The sequence below is a fragment of the Cupressus sempervirens genome, chromosome 5 (genome assembly GCF_028749045.1).
Source record: "Cupressus sempervirens isolate cs-2001-9-10 chromosome 5, ASM2874904v1, whole genome shotgun sequence".
Classification (NCBI taxonomy): Eukaryota; Viridiplantae; Streptophyta; class Pinopsida; order Cupressales; family Cupressaceae; genus Cupressus; species Cupressus sempervirens.
The window spans coordinates 562,862,023-562,877,806 of record NC_143122.1 but is presented as its reverse complement, the minus strand read 5'-3'; positions in this window follow the sequence as shown (position 1 = coordinate 562,877,806).

Here is a 15,784-nt window from a genome sequence, read left to right as displayed (position 1 = left end):
CTGTGTGAGTCAAATATTGCAATTCTCTAATCATAGATCTATACTTTTTTTGCTCAACAATAGGTGTCTCATCCTTTTTATATAATTTTTTTCTAATTACCATAGGTGTTCCAATGGGTTTTCATGTTTCCAAATTTTAACTTTTTAGTAAGTCATTTAAATACTTAGTCTGGGAAATAAATATTCCTTCTTTATTATGTACAATTTTTAATCCTAGAAATTATTTCATTTCTTCTATCATACTCATCTCAAATTCTTTCTTCATTTCTTCTACAAACTTCTTACTTTCCTCATCATTTCCTTCAAATATGATATCATCAAAAAATATTACCAAAATCATCAAACCATCATCAGTTTCTATCTAATATAGATTATTATCTATCATACCTTTATTATATCCAAGCTTTGAAAAATGTTTGTCCAACCTTACATACGAGGTTCTAGGTGCTTGGTTCAAGCCATACAATGCTTTTTGCAATTTGCATACTATGTCATTGTCATTTGTCAAAGGACAACCTTTAGGCTACTCCATGTGCACTTCTTCAAATTCTCCATTCAGAAATGCTGACTTGACATCCATTTGATACACTTCATATTTATTTTGTGCTGCATAGGCAAAGAATAATCTTACTGCTTCTATTCTAGCCACTAGAGCATAGGTCTCATCATAGTCTATTCCTTCTTTCTTTGAGGAACCTTTGCATACCAATTTTGCCTTGTTCCTTAGAACTTCACTTTATTCATTCATCTTATTCTTGAGTACCCATCTAGTTCCTATCACATTCTTGTCTACCAGTCTGGGGACCAATTCCCATGTCTCATTCTTTCCTATCTAATCCAATTCCTCTTTTATATCCTATTTCAAATAATCATCTTTACATGCTTCATCTACATTCTTAGGTTCAACTTGAGATATCAAACATAGTTCTTCATTGACTCTACTTATTTTCATCAAACATTTATCTCTACTTCTGATGATATAGTTGGATGGGTGATTCTTTATCATATTCTTTCCCAAAGTAGGAGTTTTTATCTCAACTCTTAGTTGTACCAAGGGTTCTAAGCTTTATTCCTACCTTGGCTCTCCTTCATTCTACAAATCATTGTTAGCCTCAAGAAATACTTCATCACTCCTTAGCTTAGTAACAACATCATCATCTATATTGTAATCAACTATTATCTCGTGTATCCTAAATTTCTCATCAATTTTCACATTTTCACTTTCCATAATATCCTTAGTTCTCAAATTATAGCATCTATAAGCCTTTCTTTTCAATAAATAACCAATAAACATACCGTCATCACTTATAGCATCAAACTTACCAATATCATCATCTCTTTTGATATAACACTTACTTCCAAAAAATTATGAAATACTTAACTATAGGTGAGTGACCAAACCATAATTCATAAGGGGTCTTGTTTGTGTCTTTCCTAACTTGCATTGTATTCATAGTGTAGACTGCTATATTCATAGCTTCTCTCTAAAACATCTTAGATACATCATTCTCAACTAACATAGCTCTTGCTACTTTTGTAACTGACCTATTCCTTCTCTCTACAATATCATTCTATTCAGGGCTTCTTAGAGTTGATAACTATCTTTTGATTCCATTTTATTCACAAAACATGTTAAATTCATTTGAAGTAAATTATCCTCCTCTATCTGATCTTAAATATTTAATCTTCATGCTATATTCATTCTCAACTCTATTCTTGAATATCTTAAACTTATCAAATGCCTCATATTTCTCTTTAACAAATGCAACCAACATCATTCTAGAAAAGTCATCAACTAGAATCATAAAATATCTTTTACCATATAATCCTTTAGTCTTCATAGGAACACTAAGATCAGTGTATACAATCTCCAACTTTTTTGTAGTAGTAAGCTTCTTGCTAGGAAAAGAAGTTCTATTATACTTTGCCAATACACATTCCTTGCAAATTGTATTAGTGTGCTTTATAATCTTAGGCAAATATCTAACTACAAACATACTACTAGTCTTCACAATACTATCAAATTTTATTTGACAAAATCTCTTATGCCGTAACTAACTTTCATCTACCTTTGCAACCAAAAATGTCATTTCAATAGGATTCAACTTAAATACATTACCTCTAGATCTAGTTCCTATTCTGATTACCTTTCCATCTTTGTCTCTGATCATTCATGTCTTCTCTATGAGTTGCAATTGATAACCTTTGTCTACTATTTATCCAACACTCAAAAGATTATTCTTCAAACCATCAACAAAATATACATCTTTAGTATTAGTTTTATCATCAAGAGTTATAGATCCAATAACTTTAGCATGACATGATGCATTGTTTCCAACTTTGAAAATGCCTCCATCCTAACTTTTGAAGTCAAAAAACTTATTCATATCACCAGTCATATGATGTGAACAACCATTATCAATTATCCAATTAGATTTCTTTTCAACCTATGACACCAATGCTACTTTTTCTAGACTTTTTTCTCTAATTGCCACAAATCCTATTTCATCATCACTATCACTTACTACTTGTTCATCAAAATTATTTTCTTCATTTACATACAAATACTCTCTTTCTTTTCTAGGTTTGTAATTTCCTTTATACTTTTTTGCTCTTTTAGGACAATTAGATGTATAATGACCATATTCATCAAAAGTCCAACATTTAAAGATTTTCTTACCTCCTTTTTCTCTTCTTACCAGAAGGGCTACTCCTTCTTCAATCTTGTTGTCTTCTTTAGATATGTTGCTACTAGCAGAATCTCCTCTAGCACTCATGCTCCTTGATAAACTAGGTTGAATATTCAAGGCATTGAAAGTTGTCTCTATTCTGGTCAATTCTCCCAACTGTCTAAGCTCATTCTCAACTGCATCAAGTCTTCTAGGCAATGTCTCCTTTCTAAAATATTTGGTACAAGATATAAACAATTGTATCATTTGAAATATTGGCTTAAATGGTGGTGTTAAGATCTTCAATATCTTCTATATCACATCATCATCTTCTTTGGTTCCTCCTTGAGATCTAATACCTACACTAATTTCTAATATTATTCCCACATGTTCTTAAGGATTCATCTTCCATCATTTTAACATCTTGAAATGCACAAATCCAACTTTTTAGCCTCAATATATATATATATAGAATTTTCATCACCTTCAAAATTATTTTCCAAAGCTTTCCAAAATAAATGTGAAGTAGCAAGTGATTTTACCTGATTGTATTCAATTTCAAGAAGTGCAGTCAATAATGCTTCTCTAGCTCTCATGTCACACATAAAAAGATCTCTATCTACTTCAGTACAAGTTTTCAATCCTTTTTAGCAATGATTTTCTTCACTGATTTTGTCAAGATCCAATATCTTGGACCCATACACAATAGATGTGTCTTCATATTTTTCTTCCAGCTTTCATAAGTTGTTCCATTAAATTTTGGACTATCTTTCTTGAACATGCTTGCCATGGATCTCCCAAAGTTGTTAAACTTTATCTTCAAGGACCTAATTCTCTGATACCAATTGTTAAAAATAATAGTCCACCAAGATAACTTGGGGGGTGGGGGTGAATTAGTTATCTAACAATTAAAACATTTATCTTCTTTAAACATACTTAACTATTCAACCAAAGTAAACAACAACCATACAAAGATGCACATAGACAATTACACCAAATTTTTTTACTATGAAAACCCTTGATCCGAAGAAAAACACCAACGTGAATGATGCCCACAAGATGATGTACTAATATAAATATTTATTGTTAGAGTATGGACCTTGTTAGGAGTATATTACAACATTTAGTATATATGAGTCCCTGTTAAGAGACTTTGAATCCCTGTTAGGAGATTCCAACCCTATTAGGAGTTGTGTCAATCCTGTTAGGAGTTGTAGTACTATGGATATGTTCAAGATCATGGTCAACCAAACTATGGCCTTAAGTGGCATTGAAAAACTAGCAAATTAGGGTTATGTCAACTTGACACATAATTTTAAAGTGGTTCTGGACTTTATATCAAAAAGTTGTAAGAAAATAATCAGTAGGAAATTGAATCTAGTTTCTAAACTATTATGCCTAATCTAGAGAAAAAATTATTTGATTGATCAAAATTTTGGATTCATACACAATATATATTCTTAAGACCCCTAGGAATGCATTTTCTTATTTAATGAGTCAAAAGGGGTCATAGGAAAATTTATAATCCCATTTGACCCATTCAAACACATAATATATGTCACTAGGGGTCCTAGGACCCCTAGGAACACATGTGGTCCTACCCCTTTGGAAAAATATAAATTATTATAATATGTCCCTAGGAGTCATAGGACACCTAGAGACATGTTGTCATGAAATGTGTCGAAAGGGGTTATAGGTTATCCTATGACCCCTTTTTGACCCATATAAATTATTATAATATGTCCTTAGGGGTCCTAGGACCCCTAGAGACATATGTTATAATGAAATATGTCAAAAGGGGTCATAGGTTATCCTATGACCCCTTTCAACCCATATAAATAGTTAGAATATGTCCCTAGGGTTCCTAAGACCCCTAGCAACATATGCTATAATGAAATATGTTAAAAGGGGTCATAGGTTATCCTATGACTCCTTTCGACCCATATAAACAATTATAATATGTCCCTAGGGGTCTTGAGACCCTTAGAGATTTATGTTGTAATAAAAATTGTCGAAAGGGTTCATAGGTTATCCTATGGCCCCTTTCAATCCATATAAATGATTATAATATGTCCCTAGGGGTCCTTGGACCCCTAGAGACATGTGTTATAATGAAATGTGTCAAAAGAGGTCATAAGTTATCCTATGACCCCTTTTGACCTATATAAATGATTATAATATATCCCTAGAGGTCCTAGGACTGCTAGAGACCTATGTTGTCATGAGATGTGTCGAAGGGGGTCATAGGTTATCCTATGATCCCTTTCAACCTATATAAATGACTATTATATGTTCCTAAGGTCTTGGGACCCCTAACGACATATGTTGTCATGAAATGTGTTGAAAGGGGTCATAGGTTATTCTATGACCACTTTTGACCCATATAAATAATTATAATATGTCCCCAGGAGTCCTGGGACCCCTAGAGACATATGTTGTAATGAAATGTGTTGAAAGGCGTCGTAGGTTTCCCTATGACCCCTTTCAACCCATATAAATGATTATAATATGTTCCTGTGAGTCCTAGGACCCCTAGGGACATATGTTGTAATGAAACATGTCAAAAGGGGTCATAAGGTTATCCTATGACTCCTTTTGACCCATATGATTATAATATGTCCCTAGGGTTCCTAGGACCCCTAGAGACATGTTGTAATGAAATGTGTCAAAAAGGGTAATAAGTTATCCTATGACCCCTTTTGACCCATATAAACAATTATAATATGTACCTAGGGATCCAAAGACCCCTAGAGATATATGTGTGATTAAATATGTTGAAAGACGTCATAGAACATCCTATGGCCCATTTTGACCCATATAAATGATTATAATATGTCCCTAGGGGTCCTACAACCCCTAGAGACATATATTGTAATAAAATGTGTCGAAAGGGGTCATAGGTTATCCTATGACCCTTTTTAACCCATATAAATGATTATAATATGTCCCTAAGGGTCTTGAGACCCCTAGAGACATATGTTGTAATGAAATGTGTCATAACCTATGACCCCTTTCGACCCATATAAACATTTATAACATGTACTTAGAGGTCTTGGGACCCCTAAAGACATATATTGTCATGAAATATGTCAAAAGGGATCATAGGTTATCTTATGACCCCTTTCGACCCATATAAATGATTCTAATATGTCCCTAGGGGTCCTAGGACCCTTAGAGACATATGTTATGAAATGTGTCGAAAGGGGTCATAGGTTATCCTATGACCCTTTTGACCCATATAAATAATTATAATATGTCCATAGGGGTCCTAGGACCCATAGAGACATATGTTGTAATAAAATGTGTCAAAAGGGGTCATAGGTCATCCTATGGCCGCTTTCAACTCAAATAAATGATTATAATATGTTCCTAGGGTCATGGGACCCCTAGAGACATATGTTGCCATGAAATGTGTCGAAAGGGGTCATAGGTTATCCTATGACCCCTTTTGATGCATATAAACAATTATAATATTTTCCTAGGGTTCTTAAAACTTCTAGACACATATGTGGCAATGAAATGTGTCGAAAGGGGTCATAAATTTTTTGATGACCCTTTTTGACCCATATGAATGATTATAATATGTCCCTAGGGGTCTTGGGACCCCAAGAGACATATTTTGTCATGAAATGTGTCAAAAAAATTTGACCCATATAAACGATTATAATATGTCCCTAAGTGTCTTGGGAACCCTAGAGGCATATATTGTAATGAAATGTGTCAAAAGGGATCATAGGTTATTCTATGACCCTTTTTGACTCATATAAATGATTATAATATGTTTCTAAGAGTTCTAAGACCCCTAGAGACATATGTTGTAATGAAATGTTTTGAAAGGAGTCATAGGTTTTCCTATGATCCCTTTCAACCCATATAAATGATTATAATATGTTCTTAGGAGTCTTAGGACCCCTAGGGACATATGTTGTCATGAAACATGTTGAAAGGGGTCACAAGGTTATCCTATGACTCCTTTCAACCTATATAAATTATTATAATATGTCCCTAGGGGTCCTAGGACCCCTTGAGACATATGTTGTAATGAAATGTGTCAAAATGGATCATAAGTTATTCTATGACCTCTTTTGACCCATATAAAGAATTATAATATGTACCTAGGGGTCCTAAGACCCCTAGAGACATATGTTGTAATAAAATGTGTTGAAAGGGATCATAGGACATCCTATGGCCCATTTCGACACATATAAATGATTATAATATTCTCTTAGAGGTCCTACAACCCCTAGAGACATATGTTGTAAAGAAATATGTCAAAAGGGTTCGTAGGTTATCCTATGGCCCCTTTCAACCTATTTAAATGATTATAATATGTCTCTAGGGGTCTTGGGACCCCTAGAGACATATGTTGTAATGAAATGTGTCAAAAAGGGTCATAGGTTATTCTATGACCCCTTTTGACCCTTATAAATGATTCTAATATGTCCCTAGGGGTCTTGGGGCCCCTAACAACATATGTTGTCATGAAATATTTTTTGACTGATATAAACAATTCTAATATGTCCCTAGGGGTCTTGGGACCCTTAGAGACGTATGTTTTCCTGAAATGTGTCGAAAGGGGTCATAGGTTATCCTATGACCCCTTTCGACCCTATGACCCCTTTCGACCCATATAAATGATTATAATATGTCCCTAGGGGTATTGGGACCCCTAGAGACATATGTTGTAATGATATGTGTCGAAAGGGGTCATAGAAAAAACCCATATAAATGATTATAATATGTTCCTAGTAGTCCTAGGACCCCTAGGGACATATTTTATTATGAAATGTGTCAAAAGGGGTCATAGGTCATCCTATGGCCTCTTTCGACTCATATAAATGATTATAATATGTTCCTAGGGTTGTGGGACCCCTAGAGATATATGTTGTCATGAAATGTGTCAAAAGGGGTCACAAGGTATCCTATGACTCTTTTGACCCATATAAACAATTATAATATGTCCCTAGGAGTCCTGGGACCCCTAGAGACATATTGTAAGAATTTGCCTTAGGAAAAAATTCACCCAAGACCAAGGAACTCAAACACAAGCACAAAATAGATCAGAGTATGATCAGAATAACAATATAGTATTCAATTCAATGTACAAGCACACAAGGAGTGCCTGTATATAAAGGCCTCTAAGATGCATCTAGAATGCCTAAGAGTTAGCACATGATAAGTCATACAACCAGGCACATGTCCACCAAGTGTGGGTTATCCTCCATTTAGCACAAAAGTGTGATGATGAGAGGATAAGCCTACAAAGGTGTACCATGAAAAATAATGTTAAAGACACCATGTGCTTAATTATGAGTGCAAATAATTGTGTTGTCTACTTGACAACCCAGTTAATTATGCACACTCCAGTGTTGTAGACACCATGTGCTAAATTAGAGTTGCATACTTATGTGTTGTCAACATGACAACTCATAAAAGTACACAAACTCCTAAGTGTCAACCTAATAAATAATAAAATAATGCATTAACCTAAGTAAACTTAAGTAAAGTGTAAATAGTATATACTTATTTACACCAACACATATGTTGTAATAAAATGTGTCGAAAGAGGTCATAGGTTTTCTGATGACCCCTTCTGATCCATATAAATGTTTATAATATGTCCCTAGGCATCTTGGGACCCCTAGAGACATATGTTTTCATGAAATGTGTCAAAAGAGGTCATAGATTATCCTATGACCCTTTTTAACTCATATAAATGATTATAATATGTCCCTAGGGGTCTTGGAACCCCTAGAGACATATGTTGTAATGAAATGTGTCAAAAGGGCCCCTTGCCACCCATATAAATGATTATAATATGTCCTAGGGGTCCTAAGACCCCTAGAGACATGTATTGTCATGAGATGTGTCAAAATGGGTCATAGGTTATCCTATGACCCCTTTTGACCCATATAAATGATTATAATATGTTCCTAGGGTCATGGTACCTCTAGAGACATGTGTTGTCATAAATTGTGTCAAAAGGAGTCATATGTTATCCTATGACCCCTTTTGACTTATATAAATAATTATAATATGTCCGTAGGGGTCCTGAGACTCCTAGAGAGATATATTGTAATGAAATGTGTCAAAAGGGGTCACAGGTTATCCTATGACCCCTTTTGACCCATATAAATGGTTATAATATGTCCCTATCAGTCCTAAGACCCTTAAAGACATATGTTGTAATGAAATGTGTCGAAAGGGGTCATAGGTTATACAATGACCCCCCTCAAACAATAAAAATGATTTTAATATGTCCCTAGGGGTCTTATGACCCCTAAATACATATATTGTGATGAAATATGTCAAAAGGGGTCATAGGTTATCCTATGAGCCTTTTCGACCCATATAAATGATTATAATATGTCCCTAGGGATCCTAGGACCCCTAGAGACATGTTGTAATGAAATGTGTTGAAATTATTCATAGGTTATCCTATGACCCCTTTCAACCCATATAAATTATTATAATATGTTCCTAAGGATCCTAAGACCCCTAGAGACATATGTTGTCATTTAATGGATCAAAACCGGTCATAGGTTACCCTATGACCCCTTTCAACCCATTTAAACACATGATTTATGTCCCTAGGGGTTCTAGGACCCTTAAGATTATACATTTTCATATAATGTATTGCAAGGGGTCATGGGGTACTATATGACTCCTTTCAACTCATTTGAACAGATGATATATTTTTCTAGGTGTTATAAGACCCCTATCAACATATGTTATCATTTAATGGGTCAAAAGGGGTCATAGGGTTCCTTTCAACTCATTCAAACACATGATGTACGTTATTATGGGACCTAGGACCCCTAAGGACATATGTGATGTGTTATAATGGGTAAAAGGGGTCATAAGGCATGCCATGACACATTTTGACCTATTACATGACAAAATGTGTTCATAGGGTTTGTAGGACCCCTAGGGAAATACATGTTGTATTCCAACGGGTTGAATTGGGTTAAATGATATCCTATGACCCATTTCGACCCTTTACATGACAAAATATATTATTTTAGGTCTGAAGACCTCTAGGAACAAGCATATTGTGTTGAAATGGGTTGAAAAGGACCATAGGATAACCTATGACCCATTTCAATCAAATACATGACAACTAATGTTCCTAGGGGTCCTAGGGCCCCTAGGGACATATATGTTGTGTTCCAATGGATAGAAAGGGGTAATAGGGTATCTTATGACCCCTAGGAACATACCTCTTATATTTCAATGGGTAGAAAGGGGTCATAGGGTATTTTATGACCCCTTTTGACATGTTACATGATAATATATGTTGTTAGGGGTCCTAGGACCCTTATCATCATGTGTGTTGTGTTCCAATGGGTCAAATTTTGACCCATTACATGACAACATATGTTTCTAGGGGTCCTAATATCCTAGGGCCATATATATTGTTTTCCAATGGGTCAAAAGGGGTCATCAGGTACCCTATGACTCCTTTCAGCCCATTACATGACAACATATGTTCTGAATGTATGTTGTCATGTAATGGCTTAAAAGGGTCATATGATACTCTATGAAACCTTTCAACCCATTAGAACACAAGATATATGTCTATAAGGGTCTTAAGACCCCTAAGAACATATGTTATCATGTATTAGGTCAAAAGGGGTCATAGGATACTCCATAACCTCTGTCTACCCATTAAAACACAAGATAAATGTCCCTAGGCATCCTTTGACCCTTAGGAAGATATGTTGTCATATAATGGGTTAGAATGGATCATGGGGTATCCCATGACCCATTTGGACCCATTGGAACACATGTATGTCCCTAGTGAGACCCATAGGATCATATATCATCATATTGTTATTAGTTTAGGTTACTAATATATATAATACATAATAATAATATATATGATATATAATAAAGGTATCCCATGACCCATTTGGACTCATTGAAACACATGTATGTCCCTAGGGGGGCCCCTAGGAACATACATCATCATGTAATTTATTAACTTAGGTTAGTAAGCTTAGTAATATATGATATATAATAATAATATATATGATATATAATTATATAATAATATACAATAAGTAATAACTATATATAAAATAATTATATAATAAATTATTATTATTATTTAATACTATATAATAAATTTTAGTAACTATATATAATAATTGGTCCCCCCCAATTATGCTATAACTATATTATACTAGGACTTGATACAACTTAAAAATTGGCCCCCCTTTGATTTTGGTAAATAAAAATCAATATTTATCTTAAAAATTGGTCCCCACTCCCTTTACATTTGAATTTGGGAACATAAATTGGATACCCATTACCAAATCGGATACCCGTTCTCAAATCAAATATCTATTCTCAAATTGAATACCCGTTCTCAAATTGGATACCCAATTAGGCAAGGTATTACATTTTTGGTTTGGTACCAAGATGGGTGGGAAAAATTCAAAGTGCATTTTGAAATGCTTTTAGACATTTCAAAACTACATATTTTTCACATTGCCACTTTTTGGCACACCATGATCTTGTACATACTCGTATGCAAGATGAGCCCACTACCCAAACATGTAAGTTCAACTACAAGAAGAGCTCACTACTCAAACAAGTAATTTATTAGTATGTTCCTCTTTCCTTTATTGTGTAAACCAAACCAATCAATGTCAAACCTTGTACACCAGGTCAGAAACCTCAAATCCAAATATCAAACCTCAGATCACTCAGAAAAACCTCAACAATAAAGTTTCCTTCACTTTTTCTCTACTCTGCTCAACTTCACATTCCACTCTTGTGTTGCTTATAATCACTTCGCATCAATACAATTTCATTCTTCATGATAAAGGAAAATGTCCTTCCTTTATACCAAGTCCATAAAATGATTCCCTAAGTCAGCTATTAGACCTTCTCAATTAATCATTATAGGACCATATTAAGAACATGTTACATTTAGCAATAACATTAATCTTCCACCTTGCAACTTGAATAACTTTATGTATATGCAATATTATGATGAGATAACTTAGCCACATCATCACCAATGTGTGTCCTTCACATCCTCAACCTCAATTCTTAGAATAACAACTCTAATAAGTGATATAACAAGTTTACCAAAACATGCCTCTGTAAACTCTATCTCAGAACAAACATCACCAAAACTTACATAACTCCTTGCAGACTTATCATTTCTTCTTTTGGCATTAACTACATATACCAAATACTCAGAAGTATTTACCATAGCCTCATATGGTTAGAATACTCAACTAGTCATCCATAACAACTTGACATTTTATGTTATTCTTCTATTAAATACCACAGAAAACTACTATGTTGACATCAATGACAAACTCGGTCATGAATATAACATATCATCATAGTAACATATCTACAATACTCCCCTATAGGAATAGCATCAGCATTCATGCTTCCAAAAATCTCTCAATACCTTTTGATAGAAATTGTTTTATTTTTTGCTAGTATAGAATTGTTGGAAATATAATGATGACTGAGTGACTAAGATAGGGAGGTGAATAAAGAACCACTTAATTCTTCTTTCCCTTAATTCAACTTTATTATATTATCTAATCTGCTTGCTTACATGGAACACAAAGTAATAAAGTAGTAACACCATAACACTTTGACACCAGATTGGAAACCCATAAACCCTCCAAGTAGAAGCTAAAATTGGGGTGGGGATGACACCCACAATGCTTCACTACTCCATTAATGAAGTTGGCATGCTAGGGCTTTCAATTGATCACTTCTATTGATCTACTCAATTAAGAGTAAGTAGTATGGTTAGGTCCACCTTATGAAAGGATTTCTACAATACAATTAAGTATGTACTCTATTAGGAGTTTCTACAAAGGACTATTAGGTCCACCCTGTTAGAGGATTTGGCTTATGCACCTGGTAGGATGAATTAGTAGAATGATCTTTGCTATGTAACTTGGTTTTTTGAACAAGATCCTTTGATGTGAACTTATCATCTAACTTTGATTGATGAGTCTCTTCCTTTCCTTGATACTGATAGTAGCCTTGTAATTACTCTGCTCTTTCATATTCACTTCTATGCAATGGTCTTCAATTCATACTTAATGTTTGGATAAACAAAATAACTTACATATATACACATCCAAAATGATTACATTAAGAAGTTGGCTATAGAGATGTCGTAATAATTTCAAACAATAATATACCAAGTTGTGTCAATGTTGAGACTCGGGTCCAATTATCTACTCAGGTGATATGCTAACACATAGGAAACATAGTGGAACTCGATAACTCTAGCATCCGATTAGCACTGCGCACTCAGTTCACATTGATCATTCAACAAGGGAAGATGACTTGGTCAACACTAGTAGGTTCGTAGATACTACTTAAATCCAAATCCTCAATTGACACTTTTTCTCAGTAGATACTGTAAACTTGGTAGACACTACTCACTACTTGCTTAGTAAAAGTTGTTAACTTGGTTCGGTGAACATACTTCCATCTAGTAGCTCGATTACTATCATCTTCTCATGATGACTAAGTATTTTGGCACTAATAGACAATATTTCTTCCCATAAGGTCAACCATCTCACCCTTTTTCATTAGTGACAAAAACACTTATCATAAAAAAAATCTAAAATCAAAAGTCTTCAGTCAAACTCCCCCTCTATATGTGCTTTTTCTGCAACTCAGTTTGAACTAAAAACTTTGCAACTCAATTACAACTTTCATGTTTTTTATTTTTCAAAATTATTTTTGTTTATCTATTTTTTACATATCTTTATGTTGTACATATTTCCTCCATTCTATACATATCTCTCCTACATATATATATATATATACACTATCCCCCTTGCTTTTGTTACAAATGCCAAAAATTTATAAGGTTATGCCAAAATGAGAGAGGAAATGATGATGTACCTTCAAAATAAAACACAGTCTTATCCTAGATATCTTTCAATACCTTTTGTAAGTAAAAAATTTATGTGAAGCTCAACTGATAACTCCAACATGTGTTTTACCACTGAAAGTTTTGTGTCCTTAACTAGTGTCTTTGCATGATCGGTGCAGGAGCACCTAGGGGTAAAGGTAAAACCTTAATGAATTTTTTGTTTTTAAATGGTCTACCAACCATTTAGGTAATAATGACTAGTAATAAAGTCCCAAGGTAGTTTTAGGAGGTTTGGATAGGTAGGATTTGGAATGTGAGTCAAGTTTTGTCTATCAAGGTCCTATAGGAAAAATTTCTTGAGAATTTCTTAAGGAGTAAAAATATGGAAAATTTTCTTAAAAGGGGGAAAATGTGTGTAAGAGTGGTCTTTAGGTGTATTAAGGTCATTTTAGAAGGTTTGGAAATAGACTGGTCAAGTTTGAAGGCTCAATGTGCAAAATTGCAAAACTTGTCAAAAAATTGCAATTTTTGCAAAATTGCATAGCGACTCTTTGCATAGTTTTGAGGAACAAAGTACTTGGGTAGTTATGGCTTGAAAAAAAGGAAAAAATGGAGGAGTAATATATATTTAAACCTTATTCAACTCATTTCTAAGGGTTGGATAGTCACTTGTACAAACATCACGTGTAGTGGAGCAATTTTGTGATTAGAAACGTGGTTTTGAAGGATTGAATAGACAAAGTGGATTAATAACCTATTGTTTTGGATGGAATAGAGTCATGGGATGAATTTTTTAGTTTGTTCATATTTTTTTTGGTTTTAAGCATTCATTTACTAGGGTTTTGAAAATTAATTAATTTTTACCTTCCTCTTCTCTAGTTTTGTATCTCTAGCATTCTAATGGCTATGGCTTAAAATACCTTGGTCTAAACACCATGGCCTTTGGAGATCAAGAAATAGCCTATGTAAATAGTTTATATAGTGATTTTGGGTCTTTTTCAAGGCAAGTAGCTAATTTTTCAAGTGATCCCTGGGCAAGCAGTGTAGGCTTGGCAAGGTGCAATGAAAGCTTGAATTGAAGTTTTGATGAGAATAGTGGATTGGAACGTGCCAATATTGATTAGGCATTGAAGGAGTAGAGTGTTAAGGGTTCATAACTAAAAGGAGGAGGTTTTCAATGGTGTTTGAGACCATTGGTGAAGAATTCAATGTCATTGCCTTTAAAACTCTTAAAATGAGGGTTTTATGAAACCGTATTGTATGGACGTAGGGAATAAAAGTTCTAAAGACCCCAAGTGGACTAGTTAAGTGTTTTTTTGAGTTTTATCTTGTTCCTTGTTTTTAGGAGGGCTAATAGGGGTTCTTAGGGCTACAAGGATAAATAGGATAATTTGGAGTTCTGGGAATGTAAAACTCACAAGAATGATACATAATGGTAGGAAATATGTCAAGAACCTCAAAAATGATGGTTCAAACTTAATTTTGGCCTTTTAGGTTCACTTGATGAAGTTTTGGCATTCTAGGTCAAGTAGTGCATAGTTGGTGAACTTAAGGGAGATGATGGAATCTTATATTATTGGGTGAGTTTCTTGGTGAAAGGGGATTGAGAAGGAATGCTCTAGGTTGGGGTTTTCGATAGTAACCCTAAGTAGGCTAAGATAAGCCTTAGAAGAGAAAGAAGTCTCTTAAGTGAAGAAGCTCTCCATCAAAGTGGTATCAGAGCCATAAGATTGTGGCTTGTGGTGGTGTGTTGTATTCCACTTAGGCAAGTGGATCTTCAAAGATGGTTACTAATGTAGAGTTGTTAAAGGAGGTAGATGAGAAAAGAAGCTCATAGAAGAGAAGACCAGGGTCCTTGATGAGGCCATAGAGGAGATGAAAGATAACATAAAGGAGATGGAAGATGCAACCCAAGCTAAGGAAGATGAAGACTTTAGCAAGGAAAATTTCTTCTCAAGTTTTTCTAACATTTTTTTCCTCTCTTCAAGATTTACAGAATCTTAATCTCAATTGAGATTATGGTCTTGACTTCTTCATATGTTCCAAAATATGTAGCCTTGGAATCTATAGGTTCATTGACAAGAGATTCAATGATGTCTCCAGTTTTATCAAAGTTAACTTCATAGCCTAATGGCTTTACTTACATAATCCTGGATCTGACTATCTGAATATGCACTTTATCAAAGTCAACTAGGAAACAGATTTATTTATCATAATCATCCATGATTCGTTCAAAATTTTC